The sequence below is a fragment of the Passer montanus genome, unplaced genomic scaffold, assembly GCF_014805655.1.
Source record: "Passer montanus isolate IOZ18808 unplaced genomic scaffold, ASM1480565v1 scaffold45, whole genome shotgun sequence".
NCBI classification, from domain to species: domain Eukaryota; kingdom Metazoa; phylum Chordata; class Aves; order Passeriformes; family Passeridae; genus Passer; species Passer montanus.
Window position 1 is genome coordinate 11756583 of NW_024369373.1, and position 18013 is coordinate 11774595.

Genomic DNA, 18013 nt, shown 5'->3' on the forward strand with positions numbered 1-18013 from the left:
TGGCTGGGCTCAAACCAAACTCCAAATGAGCTTTTGAGGCGTGCTCTGGGTTCTCAGCCATTGCACAGCCAGGGATGGGCGGTGGGTCGTGGAGTTAGGCTGGAGTTTGAGAAATCTGTGGGCTCGAGGGCAGCTTGGGCAAATGACTTTGTGTGTCATCTGGAATGTTCCTTGTTAATACAGGAAACATCATGAGGTGCTTAGTGGCTGGGGCTAAACAAGGTAATCAGGTAGGCTTTAGACAGAAAGGAGCACAGGAAAGCAAGTCTGAAAGCTTTTTTGTTCTTATTTTTGTCCTGTATTCTGAAATTCTTTATTTTTCAAAGGAAAAATTAATATAATTCTAGCAGATGCTAAAACCCTTTTTACTTTAGATAATTTGGAAGAAGAGAGAGGGAACTGTGAAATATCCCTTGGGACTCCTGCCTGATCTAGACCTAGGAGTCTATGCATTCGTAGCACCAATGCAGCCCTGTTATTATTCCTGAAATAATTCCTGGAATTATTCCTGAAATAATTCCTCCCTCTTGGATTTATGGATACCGCACAGATTAGATTGTTAATGCTATGCAAATAGTCTAAACGTTCATTTCCACAATTTATTTCTCTTTTTTAAGGAACTTCTGATGCAGTGAACCTTATTTTTGTATCAGGGTGGGTTTATTTGGTTGTGGTCCAGGTGGAAAAGGTTTATAACACATAGTTCAGATTCTGTAAGCAAGGATATTGGAGGTGATGCTGAACACTTAGCAATAACACTGGCACAAATCCTAATTTCATTAGGAAAATCACAGGTGACAATGTTACTGAACATTCACCACCCCATTTTAAATGTGGGTGTGTGTTCACCTCGCTTCTTGAGGATAATTGTATCAGAAATTGAAATGCTTCCTCGTGCTCCAAGCACAGTCCAGGATGTGCACAACCCTTGCTCCTAAAAATACCACATTGATAGCTTATCCTTGGGTGGGAAACAGCATGGATTGCTTTTCCCACCAATTTTTGTTTTCTTCTGTAGGTGAAGAAAGATATTCACTTTTAACTCCTAGAAAAAAAATTTTGTCAGTGGTATAATTCTCTCAAACATATATGAAGGTCTTCTACCTTACTTTTCTCTATAAGAAAATAGATTGTTACCTTTTTCTATTGGAACAGTAAAAAAATCTTAAATTTTAAAAAGAAAAAAAAAGAAGATATGGATATTTTATTTTAGAGGCACAAAATTGTTTATTTGAATGTCAGTCACTGAATATTACTATTTTTGCACAGAGAAGAACATTTAAGACTTGTGTTATTGTACATTTTATTTAATTTATTTGGCCTGCAGGTACTAATTTAATTCATTTTCATTGATTTGAGGAATGCGTTTGAGCTGAAATAGTATGCTTAAAGGCATCAGCAAGTGATATAATAGGAGTGTACCTGTAGTTCAGAAGGAAAAGATAAAAGGAAAAGAAACTGTTATTCCTAAGGAGAATTAAAAGGGAGGGGAGGAAAGCCCTTTTTAATAATGGTTCATCTTCTTCCTTTTTAGTACAAAATGATAAAAGGAAATAAATTCATGTTCCAGGCCTCAGACAAAGTGTAAGGTCATTTATGAGGATGTTATCTTCAAGAGTGAGGAAAAGTTTGTCAGAAGTTGTTAGTGTTGAAAGTGTGGAAAGTGGATTAAAACATCACACGGCAAAATCAGATTGTCAAGATGACAGAATAAACCTGTACACCTATTTTCCAATTTTCATCTCCACATGAAAACACAGCATGATCATGAGTTTCAGTGAAAAGGAACAGAATATATTGGTCAGCAGCCTGGTAGGAGGGGAATCATGGTTTTAGAAAGCAGATAAAACAGAAACATATCCCTAAATTAGTGTTCTTTGTAGCAAGAACTGTTTTTTTAACAATATATGTGCAATAGTTACTCAGGAAAACCTCTTTTCCAAAGACATGTGTCTGCACTGGGAATTGGAGGGGAGTTCCAAGGCAGGCTGTTGTGCTGGTGCTGCTGGGGAAGTGTCACTGTGATATTTTATGAAAATCCCTTGGCCAGGATTTTCTGCTGAGAAGCCTCAGAAAAGAAATGTGAACAATAACTATCTGATGGCTGTGGATGTGGTCTGGAGGTTGTTTACCAACAGCATCTTCCACTGGGTCCATGTGAATTGTTTCTACATGATGACCAGTCACAGTCCAGCTGTGTCAGACTCTCTGAGAGTCACGGGTTTTTATTCATTTCATTCCTTTCCTTTCTAGCTTTCTGATGGATCCTTTCTCTCTATTCTTTTTAGTATAGTTTTAATAGAGCAATATAATATAATATATCATAATAAGTCACCATTCTGGGACATGGAGTCAAGATTCTCATCTCTTCCCTCGTCCTGGGGACCCTCAAACACAACCACAGAGAAGTTCAGTGACGAATGGGGGCCAGGGAGCAGCTCTGGAAGGGAGAGGCTTCCATGAACAAACTGTCCCTGTGCTTTTGGGGGACCTGAAGCACAGGCTGTGAAGGAGGGTGCAGGTACCCTATGGATCTGCAGAAAGGGATGAGCTAGGATTGAGGGGGAGCTGGGAGCAGGGGCCACACTCACAGCACAGGGTGGGAGCTGCTGTCCGGGTGTGTCAGCAGCACAGGGGTGAGTACAGCTGCTTTGGAGACACAACACCTTCCTGGAGGAACTGGAACAGGGAATCCTCAGCAGCACTGTCCCCAGTGCTGCTAGGAACAGAATGGCATTGCCACTGCAATATTTTCATCAACTATTTCATCCAAAGGAGGATGGAACCTTCAGCTCTGTGTGTGGAGTTTTGTCCCTCTGGTTAGGGGCAGTTTGGCTATTTCAGATTTATTATAAAAAAGTAGAATGATTTTGTTGCTCTCTTGTTTCTTGCACTGACTGTAGGTATCTGACTATTGGCTGTACCTTGTTTCACTGTGCAGTTAGAAGAAAATGACATTCTTTGCCTCAAACAGAGAGGAGAGTTCTTAGGAATCAGCCTGTTTTACCAAATACTGCCATGAGCTGTGTGAGTCTGCTGATGACAGCTGTGTAAACTCAGCAGAAAACCATGAAATTTAGAAGCATGTTAAAATAAAAAAAAATAGTGTCTTTTCACCAAAAAATAGAAATGTTTGCATTTTGTAGGATGACAGCTTCATTACTGTGGACAAATTAGGATCACTTTTTATTTTCTGGGTAACTATGCATCTTCTGCTTGGCTTTGGGAATGTGCTCCTCAGCAGATCTGTCCAAAATCATGGCACAGTACTTCAGTTAAGGAATAATGTAAATCCATTCAAAAAGTTGTCTTGGCTCCAAGCATGGCTTGGTTTTTACCTACCTGCTGCAATTCCATTTGATTTGCATTTTTAGCCTTCCATTCTTCCTCAAGAGTTGTTTTCTGATTTCACTGAGGAAAGAAAGTTGAGATGTAAAATTTGAGAGATAAGAATCTTAATGGCTGTATATCATAGTTGAAATACATTTGCATTATTGAGGTTTTTTCTTTTGTCACTAATAATGCTTAATATCAAATTCTCTAGAGGTATAGGATTAATACTGTTTTCATTTTCACTCTTCTGAGAAAGAAGTATTTTCCTCTACAGAATTCTCCTTTTTATCTGCAAAATAGTCTGCTTTGAATGAACCTCTAACAGAAAAACCTGTTTAAAGCATCAGCTCTCCATTCATGCATGGTCCCTACTGCATGTACTCAGCATCATTAGGATTTTATTTATTTATTTTTAAAATTTGCAGCAGTCTTTTGAAATAGTTTTCCTTTTTTTTTCTGGATGAAACATGTGGTAAAATATTACCTGTACTTTCCCTCTTTCTCCAGATGTTCTGATTTGTTCTTTCTGTTTGGTTTGGGGGTTTTATTGTTGCTGTTATGGGGTTTGTTTTGTTTGTTTGGGTTTGTTGTTGGGTTTTTCTGTTAAGTGGCCTGTGTCAGCTAGTCCATAATTTCAAAATATTTGTATTAAAGGGTCTGTTTTATACTTCTTTCTCTCTGTGGTGAGTTTATGCAACATTGCTCCACAATCTCCTGAACTGATTCCCTTCTTCTTTTGGGAAGAAGGTTGGATTCTCCTTGAGAGAGCACTGCTGACAAAATGCACTGCTCTGAGGTGTCTGGCCCTGGAATTCTCTCTCCCTTGTTACCTTGGTCAAAGAGCATCTAAAAACCAATCTAGGTCATCTCTTGTGGTATATTTCTTGTGGTATATTTTGGTGCATTATGCTTCTGTGTATGGAAAAAAGAAGAAATTTAATTTGGATTTTATGAGTTGTGAGTTTTGATTGAGCTTTCAATGGCTGTGGGGGTGTATTTATTGATCTCCAAGTGAATAATAAAACGTGATCATTTTCTATCCTCTGTGTGCCCAATGCATTGCTCTTCTCCTTTTGTGAGTCAAGGAATTACTTTTTTAACAGAATATTTGGAAGGAATTGACACCATACTTTTCCCACCTTGAAAATCACAGAGATAAATTTATTCAGATGAAATTTCCTCTTGTGCTCAGTGGTCTTGGTGGGACCTTTGCAGTTTGCTGTGTGATCAGCTCTGTGTCAGTTTTGGGCACAAAGCTGCTGGGCTGGGGCCTGCAGGAGCTCAGGAGGTGCTCTGAAAGGCTCCAGGGAATCAGAGGGGCTCCAGTAGTTCTGTATTCCCCTTTCAGAGCATTTTCTCTGTGTTTGTCACAAGGAACATCCCTAACTGAATGGTGGAGCTTTGTGTAGCTTATGAAACATCCCAGGTTTTTGTTGTGCTTTGTAATAACTTGCTGTTTTTTCCTTCTGATACCACAAATGTTTGCAGAGACCCACTTTGACAGGTAATAACAGATTTAAATAGTCAACATCAAATACAAAAGGTTTATTTTTTGGAAAGGAAAACATCTTGAAAAAAGGTGAGCAGTCTTTCCAAGGGTGAGATAGTCTGCATGTTTCGATGTCTCTTTCAGTAGAATCACATCTTTACTTTCAATTTCATCTTTAATGTAACATTAAATGTAACATTGTTCTGTAAATATTGTCGCTACTGACAAGAACATCAATTCATGTTATTCATAAAGAGACTTTCAGTATTTGAGCAATGAATAGCAAGCAGGAGGAACAATTGTTTGCATTTTTATTTCTTAATACACATCCCTTTGCTAAAAAAGGGAAGCAGACTCAATTTTACACTTATCAAACACATATTGCTTTTGGGAAAAGAGCTGATTTTTAGCAAAAAAATATTCAAGTGATGAGAGATAAATTTATTAAAGTATATTTATTTCCTTTACATATCACAAGTTGTTTGCCAAATAAACAACTTGGGGCACTGAGGTATTTTTGCAGTGGTTATAAAATTAGTGGTTGTGACAGGCTCATTGTGACAGGCACTGCACTGAGCAGTTTTTGCGCACAGTAATTGGTGTAGGAGGTGTGGATGGGGACATTTCTGTGGCCAGAACCCAGTCAGGACCAGCTGCCCTGAGTAAGGCAAGGTGAGGGTGATGCTGGAGCCCGGGGTCCAGCCCTGCTCCTGTCCCTGCTCTCTGCACTGCAGCCCTCGGACCATGGGCACACATTGGTCACTGCAAGGGGCTGCACAGGCTTTGCTGAGCTGGACCCTACTCAGTGTAGCCCTCCCTGGGAGTAAACAACAATTCCAGGAGCACCTGGGAGTGCTGTTGGTGCTGTCAAAGAGCCCCAAAGGATGGGGTGGAAATCAGCAGAACAGATCCCTTGGGGTGTGCTCAGAGGCTGTGGGAAGAAGGTGCAGTGGATAAATGTGTATTTCCCTTTTCCAGCAGATAAATGTGCATTTCCCTTTTCCAAATCCTGTGTCACTGTGCCACTGTGTCTGCCCAGGTCCAAGCAGAGCTGCCTCTCTCAGAGATGGGAAGTGCTTTCCTAAAAGGTCAGTGCAGAAATGCCAGGGAAAAGCTATTAAAATCCTCAGAGTGTGCAGTGAGCTTATGATCTCAGGGCTGCAAGAGAAGTTACTGAATGCTTCCCACTTTCTAATCATTGCAGTTTCAGGTGCTTGGCACGTCTGAGGATTTAAGCTAAAATCAGGAAAAAAAATTGAGTCATTCTGACAGTGCAACTTGACAAATTGCCAAGGATGTCTAAGCAAGAGTCACAGCTGCATTAAACAGCTTAGTGTTCTGTTATCTTCTGCTTTTTCAGCTGCAGAAATTGCTTTGCCATGTAAAGCAGAGACCACCAAACCCAGAAATCTTTACGAGTCATGTGTATATGCCAAGAGACACTGGGAGGGGAGCAATGAGCCATGAAGAACCCTCTGCTCCTGCCTTGGTAGCTTTGAAATATGCAGAAAAACATTTTGTTTCTGGTCTTTTAAAAATTATTTTTTTATTTTTAATATCTATTCCTTTTCTAATGCCCAGAAATGCCTTCCCTTGAAGTGATACAATTTGATTTAATTTTTGCATTTGTGTGCACACACATATACACACAATTTTCATGCATAAAGTGGAAGGAAAAAGAGGTGTTCTGTTACAAAATTCAGTTTAATCTGATCCATGTTTTGTGATGGATAATAGTGGTCCTGACAATGCTGCATAAATACTCTGTGGCATGACTGCAGCAGTGGCACTGTGGATCTGCAGTTCCCTCCTGTTATTTTTATGTACTGGTAGATTCAAAGGGATGGGGTGGGAGCAGGTCTCCCCTTTATGAAATGCCCTCTACCAGCCAGTGTTACTTTTGTGATATGTATGTAAATCCATAATAGTTATTTTACTCAGCTGCACTTTAAATTTAAAAAAATACTCAGCCATGGGTTTTGCCATTTACAGCAGCTGTCAGAATGGATTTCCTACAGGTTTGGTGTGTGCATCAGGACCAGTTTATCAGTTTCCTTAATGATACTTGGGTTTATCTGCTTATCAGAGGGGTAGTCCAAGTGTGATTAGATTTACTTGTGAGGTCTTCACAATAAGAATGATGTTCCAGCACCTTGACAACACTGTGCTTTTCACGGCGTCTTGTGTGAAATTCCCTCTGAGTGATGAACTCAGAGAAGAAGAAACAAGAACCTGCTTCCTGGAAACCACCATTCCTGAAATGTAAGGATTATTAATTTGAGATGTTGCAGATTGGAGGGGATAAACTATATTAACTAAGCGCTTTCCTTTTTATTTTTTATTCAACTCTGTTGTAAAAATAACTGTTTTTCAGCATTTTGGATGTATAGAGATGGAAGACCCTGTTCAAAATAAGTTCACAAAATTTCTGCTTAATGATATTCAATGAAGCCTCAGGGCACTTTGAGAGTTGCCATCAGGAGGACATACAGTTTGTCATTTTTATTAGGGGTTTGCATCACTGACAAGAAAAGTTGTTCTCCCTCTCTTATTTTTGTGTGAGTGTGTGAGGTTACTGGTCATGGGCAGTTTTAAGTCCTTCTAAATATGCATTTCCTTTAATTCATTAAGAGACTTTCATGTTCCAACATATCCATTACAATGACAAACTGACACTGTAAAATTAAAAAGCCTGCAATTACTCACTCGGTTTGTATTTTAATCAAAGCTATTGTAATATGACTCTAGGGAGCCATAAATGGCCAAACAAAGGGGTTGGGATTTATGTGGGACTTCTGTATACAGAATATCTAAGTGGAAGGAGCTAGTGAAGAGCAGAATGCTGGATTTCTTCCATGCAGGAAGGGTAGCTACAGGTGCATTTGACCAGAGCATAAAGCAAGTCTCTGGCCAGCTCAGGATCAGAGAGGTCCAAACTTACACAGCTTCTCCTTTGTTTTGGCTTTTGGGCATTGAGACCATCTGACAGAACCATGGTGGGCACATTACTGCTATGAATCACTGCATGCAGAACTTAAGGAAGTAAAGAAATACAGACAATGGTTTTTGCATGCCTTGTGGCTGCTAGGAAGGCAGCACTGGTATCACTGACATCTCTTAGGAGTGCACTTGTTGTGAGTGCTCATTGGGGTGTAGGCAGCAGAGGAGGGAAGTGTGCTGCTCCTCCTTTGTGCTTTGTGATTTCAAGAGGAATTTTCTCATTTGGTGTAACATAATCAGGATTGATTGTATCTCTCAGGCTGCAGGGGTCAGACATCAACCAGTGAGGGACAGTGGGTGTAGCCAGGGTGAAACTGGTCCATGCAAGGAGCTGTGTTCCCCTGCTCTCAGTGGAACTGCACACCCTGTCCTTGCTCAGCTCCAGGATTTTGGGTGCTCTTCCCTGGGAAGGAACGGGGACAGCTCGTGTGTCACAAAGCAATTCTCTCATAATTTTTATAGGAAGTTTTATGCCTTTCTGTATTGCCTACAAAATTTACACAAGACTATAATTTTGAAGGAAGTTAAGTGAATAAAACTGCTCTGAATCTGGAATGGCAGCTGCGCCTTAGAACTTTTTTTTTTGTCTCCAGGGCTCACATGGAAACTACTGCAGATTTAATGAGTATTTGTCACTTGCATAGCAAAGATATGAACAGACATTCTCATTTTGGACCCAAATCTGTCTTTAAAAGAGATGGAATAGAAAGTTCTGTAATAAAGGCAGCATCTTGCAGTGGCTCTGTCTGCATAGAGCTCCCCCGAGGATGTGATTGAAATGACCTAAGGTCACCAGCATCCACAGTAACTGACCAGGCTCTCTTTGCAGATTTGTGAGCAGCTGGAATTTCTGTCCTCCTCAGAGAATTTGCAAAACCTCCATAGGTTAAGACTAAGAGGTTCAGTTTAGAGTTTAGCAGAAGAAACACCCACAATTAGCCACTGCTTCTGTTTTCTCAGCCTGTCAGCTGGAGCACTGACCACCTTGTCAATATTTAAGGTATCATGAGAAGAAGGGGCTCCCTCTATTCTGTGAGCAGTTGCAGGTACAAAGTTGGCCCAAGTTCAGACCCACCTGTCTGGACTAGTGAGTGTCTCACAAACTATTACTTGTTAAGCTGATCACAGCCATTGCTCTTTCCAGCAAATCAGAGTTCTGCTTTGTTCATGTTCTGACCATTTTCAGTTTGTCAGCACAAAGCTCTTCTCACTTGTGTGTCAGAGGAAGAAGCAAGTAAGTATGATGGAGAAAAAGTAGCCTAGCACATAGTCCAGGTTCTTAATATTGTGACACTTAAAATGTGTGACACTGATTTCAGAGTGACAGTTCTGAAAAGCAAGACTGGAAATGTTTTTCTAGTTAAGCCAGACTCCCTAACTCCTAACAAGGCCCCAGTGGAGAGGCTTCCCTCCCTTTGTGGGCAGGCAGTGGTGGTGCTCTGGGTGCAGATATTTCACCATCTGCCATCTTCATCCCAAGGCCTCGTTTGCACTAGATGGCACTGTAATAACACTTGTTACACCACCCCATTTACTTACAAAATAAACCCCACAACGCCGGCCAGGGCAGTTATCTTGGGGTGCAGCAGTGAGTGTTTTCCTTCTTTAGCTCCCTTTGAATATCACTGGTTTGTTGGCAAGTGAATGCTGTGGCACACGTGGATCTGCTGTTAGTGAGTCTGGGAGTCCAGAACCTCTCTGAGCACAGCCACACCTCTGGTGAGCCTGCCCAGAGCAGCTTCCAGGCTGCACTTTGAATCCTCATTGGATTATCCAGCTCTTTTAAACCCCTCTAGTTCTGTCACTCCTATGGTAGGTCAGAGTATGTAATACTGATAGAGCTTCAGTGTTTAAATATTTTTTTAAATATATTTTTTCTCTGCCAGAACCTCCTACCCCATTTGTAAATTCTTACAATCAGCAGATCCTTTATGTCTGAGTAGCCTTTCAACTATTCACCTCAAGTGCATTTCACAGTATTTTTTTAAGCCTTAAAAGCCTAACTTTAACTTAGGTTAAAAGTCTTTGCACCTGTGTCTCATAATAAAACTTTTCAATTGTGTCTGCTTGCTCAGCCACCCCTTCTAATTTCTAAATGAGTTTTACATCTCTCTGGCATTAGCAGCGGGTTTTGGTCTGATTAAGTCTTGCATTTCTGTGATGATTCTCATCCAAGTAGATCCCCTAGTGCTTTATAAACTTTATTAACTGGTGGAACATACTACCTATCCTTTGCCCTTGATCAAATTAATAAACCTTTAGAGTGAAAGACAGTAAATTATTTTGCTGAAGGTGGAAGGTGATGATGGAAAGCATGTGATGTTATATACAAACTGCTCCAGGCTTCAGGATTCTTTCACCTGCACAGGAAAAGTTAAATTATTTACCAGTGTCTTATAGATTTCAGTAGTGTCAAAATGATTTTGTGAATTAATTCAAGCTCTGTGGTTTTGACTTCAAAGCCCAAAGATAGAGCTCATGCTGTCCCCTGAAAAGGAACATCTGCTGTTCTAGATCTTCCTTGTTGTGAGCAGTGATGGAATGTGTGGGAACTGTTGTAGGAACTGCAGAGATCCTACAATTCCTGCTGCAGGATGTGGCAGGTGGAAGGGTGGAGCTGCCCTTCAGCCTCAGTGCTGGCAGGACACCCCAGGTGTAACTTTCTGCTTCCCAAGACGTGCAGAGCTTTTCCAAGCTCTTGGTGAACAGGAGCTGTGCTTGCAAGTGAAAGAACACAGCAAAATGTATCTGAGGAAAGCTGTGGTACCAGAACAGAGTCTAAGGGAGGTTTGTCAGCTGCCAAATGGGGATTTTTATTTACTGAGTACATCTGCTGGGTGTTGTGCTTAATAACACTGCAGCACGAATGAAACCATCAGGCTTTTCTCATCTGCTTTCATTGACTTTAAGGGAGATAAAAGATTAAGGTAATTTTGTATATTAGTTTACAGAGCTTTATGGTTTCCAAAATGGAAACAAATGTTTCATGGTAGTCACTGTGAAGTATTTTAACTTTGGATTCTCAAAATCTGGTGTCATCTTCAAAGTATCTTTGAAAGTTCTGCCTCTGGCCCCAAGCCTGGCACACCCTGGTAGTTTTCTGTTGGCATCTGTGGAATTCTGCATTCAGCTTCATTGCAGGATATGGATTTTTATCCCTTTCAATTTATCTATTCTTAGCATTTCCTGAATGCTACCCAGCAGTGTCTTTTAATGCAAGGCACTCTGTGTTTCAGAGGTATTGCAATAAGCATTTTCCTCCCTTTCATCTCTCAGGTTTTCTGACTTTATCCCAGTGCTGAACCAACAAAATGCTGTTTTCACTGCAACTGAAATCCAGTCTTTAGTTAAGTTATACAAAAACCTGTTTCATTTAAGTGCAGCTTTAGGTCCTAGCTTACGATGAAACCAAAGCTATGCTCAAATATAAGTGAGGAACGTGACATTAAATAATACAATCATTCACTTTATAGGGAAGTATTCACTTTGAATGAATAGCTAAATATTAAAAGTCATTCAGTATAATTTTATGTCATTACTTTGTGTATGTGACACAGCACATCTTGCTGTCAATTTCAGCCCTATGGTCTGGCTTATTTTTCACGTGAACTTGATGCAAAGTCTAGAAAGGATATGATGAAAAATGCAACATTTAAAGCACTTGAAAAGCTCTTAGATTTATCTATTTACTCTGAATTTCCTTGAAAAATCATGTAATTTTCTGACATTTTATAAAATATCTTGATTTTTTCTATTAAGTGGAATAAACTTCATGGCATTTGATCATAACATACTCCAGCATTTAACACTATCCCTGAATTTCTGCTTCATTGTATTTTAATCACTTTCTGTAAGGATTAGGAAGGTTTTACCTGTAGTAATTAAAGCTGACTTGCAGAAGCCCTGCTGATGGAAGTATTAATGTCTGATTTTATGGGCCTGCAGTGCAAAGAACACACTAATGGGAAGCAAGTGATTTAAATCTGAATGGTGGACACTGAAGGACCCCAGCTAATTAATAGGCTTGTGAATGAAGCTCTTGAGAAAGCCCACCTAGAACTAATGGGCTACCTTACAGCTCCACTCATAGCACTGTGATTATATATTGAACTGCACTCTAAATCAATTAAATGTTCTTGCTTTGCACCACATTATTAAGTTTATGTGGTCTGATCGTTTCAGCTTTACATCCATCCTGTTGCCAGTTCTGCACAAAGGACAGATTGCATTTTAAAGCTAAAATTGCCTTTTTTTTTCTTTAATATATATGAAAAAACCCAACACTGTGTTGAAAGCTGTCTGAACTGCACATAAATACAGATGGGTGGGCTGGGCCTTGAAAAAGGAATGGACAAACACAAAGGCTAACAAACCTCTTGAAAAAAACTGGAATTTGGATCTACTAAAACATTTTATCAAGATATATTTGTTGTCTTGAATCTAAATGTTCAGGGCAGCTCTGAACTTCAGAGACATCCAACACAAACTTTACCCTTGGAAATGCTCTTGTGCGGAGACACGTCCTAGGGAAGTGAGGGAGAAAAAATATTTTAAATGTGGATGATTCAGATGAAAATGCAATTTCACTGTGTCAACTGGAACGTGCACAGCACAAGAACTGCCCCCAGCAGAACTGTGGGGTCACCTCTGATCAATCACAGCCCGGCATGTTTGGTAAATGCTGTAGTATGTAGGAATATGTGGCTGAAGGCAGTACTGCCCCCTAGAAATATTGAAAATACCCAAGTGCATGAGGTGCACATGTTTATCTATTGCCCTGGTGTCTGTCTCTTTTGGGATTCAGGGAGCTTGGAGCAGATCAAGAGGCAACATCGGCTTTGCACCACTTTGCTTCTCTTGTACTCAATAGGAACTGGAGCCACTGGTTGAATCTTTCTTCTTGACCATGGAGTGGCTGTGCAGTTCCATGGTCTGCTGTCCTCCCAAGAAGTGTTCTGCTTTCCTGGCACCCCAATTTCCCAGGACTGTCATGGCCTGTGCAATGTGCAGGTTTAGGTATTTCCTGTGGCAGTGAGCACAGGCCAGTGTTTCTATTATTACTATGTTTCTTTTGTTACTTTGTTTTATTACTATGTTTATTATGACTATTTTATTATTCATTACCATTTCTTTTCTTATATAATTCTTAAAAATTTCATCCTGCCTCTCAGCTCTGAGTTTGGGTTTTTTTTTTCCCCTCTGAAGTGAAATAATTTGTGTTTTACAGCTTGAGTTTAATTTCAATATAGTACAATAAGGTGAATTTATTTCTTCCTCTTTCGTTCTCCCTACAGTCAAATGGCAATGAATACTACTAATAATCAGAAATCTATAAAGAAATATCACATTTCTTTAATGTTTTTAAATCTCATTTGCATGAAGGAAAAAGAAATAGGTAAATATTTCCTATTTTGTAATAATATACAATATCAGTTGCCATCTATAATGAAAAAAATAAACTACAATAATAGACTATTACATGCAGAAGAAAATATGCCATATTATTAAAGAAGAAAAATGTGCCATATTATTAAAAAAATGCATGTTGTTAAATTTTAGGTGTAGTTTGTTAGATATTACATAATATCTATAGCATTTTGAAACAATTAAAATAAAGGATTGGCAAAATAAAGTAAAGGTGTGTTCAGATCCACTTGACCAGCACCTGAGCAGTTCAGTGGGACTGAGTGTGCTAAAGCTGCTGGATTAATGTAATTATTCATTTAGATCTACTCCCAGCCCCTGAAGCATTGTCCCTTAAATTTGGATTTTCATGTTTTGCTTTCTCTGGGGTGTGATGTCACACTTTGCCAGCGAGGCCTTGGTGTGGGCTGGTGGCGCACTTGGATTTTTAGAGCTCATTAATAAAGATCATTAATAATATTTTTATTCAATTTTTGGTTCAGTGAAAGCCTTTTATGGTAAACAAAATTTTTATTTTCTTTTCTGTTACCCAAAAGACCCCAACACCTTTGTGGTGATGAAAATCTATCCTCTGGTGCCTTCTGCTCTCCCTTGGCCACAGCACCACATCTCGTGGCACCTTTCCCTCCTGTGGGCTCCCTGCCCTGGGATTCCTCTGCCTGATTTCAGTCTGCAGAGACCTGTGAAACTTGATTTAAATCATGACCTATCTTGCAAACTTGCATGGTGCTAAAACAGACGCAGAACTCAGCGAGTCAGCACAGCCTTGCTGCTCAGCTTTGGTGAGCCTCACACTTCTGCGCCGGTCTCCTGCTTTGTCCAGCTGTCCTGATGGAGGGGACACAGGGAAATAAGGAGAGATGGTGCTTTGGTGAGCCTCACATTTCTGCTCCGGTCTCCTGCTGTGTCCACCTGTCCTGATGGAGGGGACACAGGGAAATAAGGAGAGATGGAGGGGCTGGGACACCCACAGCCCACCTGCTTGCCTCAGGCAAAAGTAATTTTCTCATCAGGTGCTTGGAGACTTCCTGCAAAGATTTCTGTGTGTGAGCCTGCCCTGGGGTGGGGGGCAGACCTGAGCCCAGGCTGCCCCTCTCGGGTGTGTCTGGACTTTTGCCATCCTCAGACAGAGAGCATCCTGTTCTTGCTGCTCACTCAGAGGGAGAAAGAGAGTGCTGCCTTGATAGTGCAGGGGCAAGATGTTTGTATGAGTCTGTGCAGCCATTTCCTTAAACTCTCTAACTTTGTACTATTTACAAGAATTCTCTAAGTTAATTTCCTGAAAAAGAAATTTTCTGTGGCTTGGTGGGAGCGCAAGTTTGCTTTAGTTTTCTTACAAATTGCCCCTATAACACTGGTTACATCACTGCCCTCCTGCCTGGTAGAAGGGGTTGCTGGCAATTCCCTGCATTGGAGATAGGTCACACAATCTTAAATTTGTGAAACAATGTTTAGAGAGGGGGTTGTTAGTAGCATTGAATTGCTATAGCTCATTTTAGATTGCATTTACCATGGTGGTAATGCAGATATTTTTGTGAGTTTCAGTACATTTTCAAAGTGATCTTTTCTTGATGAAATACACTGTTATTATCTGATACTAGTGTCACAAAACTGCTGGAAGATTCATCCTGGATGCCTGGAGGTAGTTTGGGATGGGAGTGGAAGATTTCTCTCCACTCTTTGGGATTTTCTCTTGTGACAGTGTCTAAATGCATCTGTGGTTGTTTAAGTTAATTGACATGGGTGGGAGAGGTGAAAACAGGCAAATGCAAATTGACAACCTGCCTTTTCTTCAGAACAAACATTGGGAAAAAAGAAATCCAGGACACTGTGAAAATAGCGCAGTTGTGTTTTCCTGCCTATAGGCAATGCTTAACATACACAACTGGAGTTTTAAGGAATCTGAAATTGTGCTAGATGTGTGACACAATAAATTTGACCAGCTGTAGCTGAGTTGGTCATGTGTGAACACCAATTAGTGTGGTACATGGTAAAATAATTAGGAGGATCAAGAAGAAATTAAGAAAAAGAGAAAGGTAAGCTGAATATCAGGTAGTTTGTTACTCTCAGGGGCTTTTAAAACTAGACTGCAGCAGCCATAAGCAGGGTCTGTGTAAGAAACAATTTCATTCTGAAAAGGCTTGGGCTGGCTCATTTTTATCTCCAAGCTCTTTGGTGGTGTGCTCAGTGAAGCATCTCTGGATAGCCCCGACAGCTGGTGTGTGTGGGAGATGTTGACTTCTCTGCTAATGATCCAGAGCAAACAAAATAAATATTGGTTATTGTGTGGTGCCCCACAGAAGCTGTCCTGCTCCAGCCTCCCAGCAGCCCTGCACAGCTCAGGGTGTGCAGCAGCTCTGTGGTGTCCCAGACTCTCTCCTCACTCTTGCCCAGCACCAGCCCCATTCTTACAGATGGCACTGGAATCTGCATGAGGAATCCTCAAAAGTTCATGTGTGAAGGGTGTATTTATGCTTCATTTACTAAGTAACATGCAGTGAATTTAAAGAGGACAGTAGTCCTTATTTCCCTTCCCTGGTTCCCTGCCTAGTGATATTGTAATAATAGTGAAGGAGGAGGTGGATGTCAGAAAAGAGAAATGTTATTGCAGAAGCATGAGGAATATCTATGCCCTATAAAAGCCATCTGGCATGGCAGGCCTGTGTGTGGCTGTGGCTAGATAAGAAATCCTTTTTCCAGCTGGTTGGTCTGTGCAAAAGGACTTAAGCCCCAAAAAAGTTTTGGGGTAATAGATGAAATGACAGCAAAATGAGTTTTCAAAATGAAAGTAGTATGTGAAATTGTGCAAAGGAACTTTAATGTCAGCAGGATTCTCTTCAAGGTAAAACTCAAGTGCACAGAAATAACTTGACTGTACTCTGATTGGAGAGAGCAGTTGTGCATCTGAGGACTGTGTCCCATGCTCTTTATTTCCAGGTCAAATAAGTGCCTGATATTGAACTTTATATTCTACCCAGGTGCTAGTTCCAAACTCCCGGAATTTTTGTTACCAGGAATTAGGACATGGAAATATTTGCCAGTGCTTGATTGCTGCCCCTAGACAATACATGAGTACATTCTCACAGTAAAATTCACAACTGCCTTTACATCACTAATAATCTCAGTGATGCACAACTGCAACAGCATTTGGAGTCTGTCCAAGGAAAAAAGTCTCTTAGATTTGCAAGGCAAAAAGGTTTTATTAGAATAATTTTTTGTGGTTTTTTTTTTTTTAAGTTCTGTGGTGTCCACCTCCTTCTGTAGATGGCTGAACACAGTTAAAGTAAGAATTATAAAAGTATCAGGATTGCTATTATTGGTTCAATTTTCCTCATTTGCATTTGCATGTTTCCAGAGAATGCCTATGTTAAAATATAGAGAAATTAATTTTTCCCTAAAATGTAAACCATATCTTTTTTTAACCAAAATCTGTCAGAGCTTATTTCCATTAAGCTAATCACAATATTCCTGATACATTTTATAAGAATAAGAAAATTAAGTATGCTTGTCAAAACAGTGCCATCATCTATGACTTTGATTTCTTGTTCCATAATTTACTTATCTGGGCATATGTTGGTTTATTCATTTAAACTTCTTTTTGACTCCAGCATTATAAACAGGCTTCTCCTTGCAAATTTTCATGTTGTGGATATGAACAGTGATCAAATTAAAACACCAAGCATGTGAGACTTTTTTGGTGTATAAGCAGTTCCACCGTGCTTCTATAATTAATCTTTAGAAACAAAAAAATACTTTCCCCCAGAAAAACCCAAAACCCCCAAGAGATGATAGAGTCAATAAAATGTCAGTCTAACGCGTCATGAAGCATGGACAAGGAATGACAGATTAGTGATATGTTTAACACTGCTGTCTGAATGGATGATCCATCCAAGAGCACTTTGATCTATGGCACATCCTGGGCACAAGGAGAGGCAAAGTCATTCCATTCTTGTCACCCAGAATATGCTTCATGTTCTGTTGGCACTGGTAAAGGGCAGCAGGAAATATTACACAGATGAATCCAACACCAGTGTGCAGTCCTGGGATGCTCTCCTAGACATGGATGGTATGTTTGCTGACATTTCAGGTGCAGTAATAATATTAAAGATGCCTAAGTAATGTATCTGAGATCAGTGGGTGGGAAAGAGTTTGCAGTCTCCTTCTGTTTTTTTTCCTGGCTGTATCTGAGATCAGTATCTGACACAGGTGGGTGGGAAAGAGTTTGCAGTCTCCTTCTGTTTTTTTTCCTGGACCACTGGAAGACAAGATGATGTTTTAAAAAGATAGTCTGGAGAAGGGAATAAAACCAATTGTATTTAAGAACATTAAGGTGACTAATTTTGGTAATTTTGAAACAATTTAATCTTTTGCAAAACCATATTACTTACAAATTAATTTATATGTCAATGTGTAATTTGCTTTGGCTCAATGCTAGATCTATTTTTCATCTCTGTGACTAGAGATGAAATATTTTCTTCAAGCAGTTAAGAAGGGGCAGGGTTCTGTGGTGGATACTTTTGTACCCACTTCAAAATCTTTCCTTTGTGATTTTATGTTGCCTTATATTTCATTAGTGGGGGCCTTAACCTTTCTGTTATTTCTGGTATTACTTAGTGGCATACATGGCTCTGAAGTGTTCAATAAATAGCTGCCAGCAGACACACAGGATGGAAAGGCTGCATTTAACAGAGTGGGATTCTGTCTGCAGCAGCTCTGGGTAGTGTGGGATGCCCTGGAAGCAGCCTGGGGACATTTGCAGTAGGAGAA

General features: G+C 40.1%; 1 protein-coding gene across 3 annotated transcripts in view; it reads left to right on the forward strand.

Moving 5' to 3' along the window:
- VSTM2B (V-set and transmembrane domain containing 2B) overlaps window positions 1-18013 on the forward strand; it is a 227015-nt gene that overhangs the window by 13493 nt on the left and 195509 nt on the right. Inside the window, exon 1 of one of the 3 annotated variants that reach the window (XM_039721321.1) lies at window positions 5826-5910. The exons of the other annotated variants lie outside the window; for them this stretch is intronic. The gene's annotated coding sequence lies outside the window, so the exon portion shown is untranslated. Of the gene's footprint in view, window positions 1-5825; window positions 5911-18013 lie in introns of those variants that run through there. 3 annotated transcript variants of the gene reach the window in all.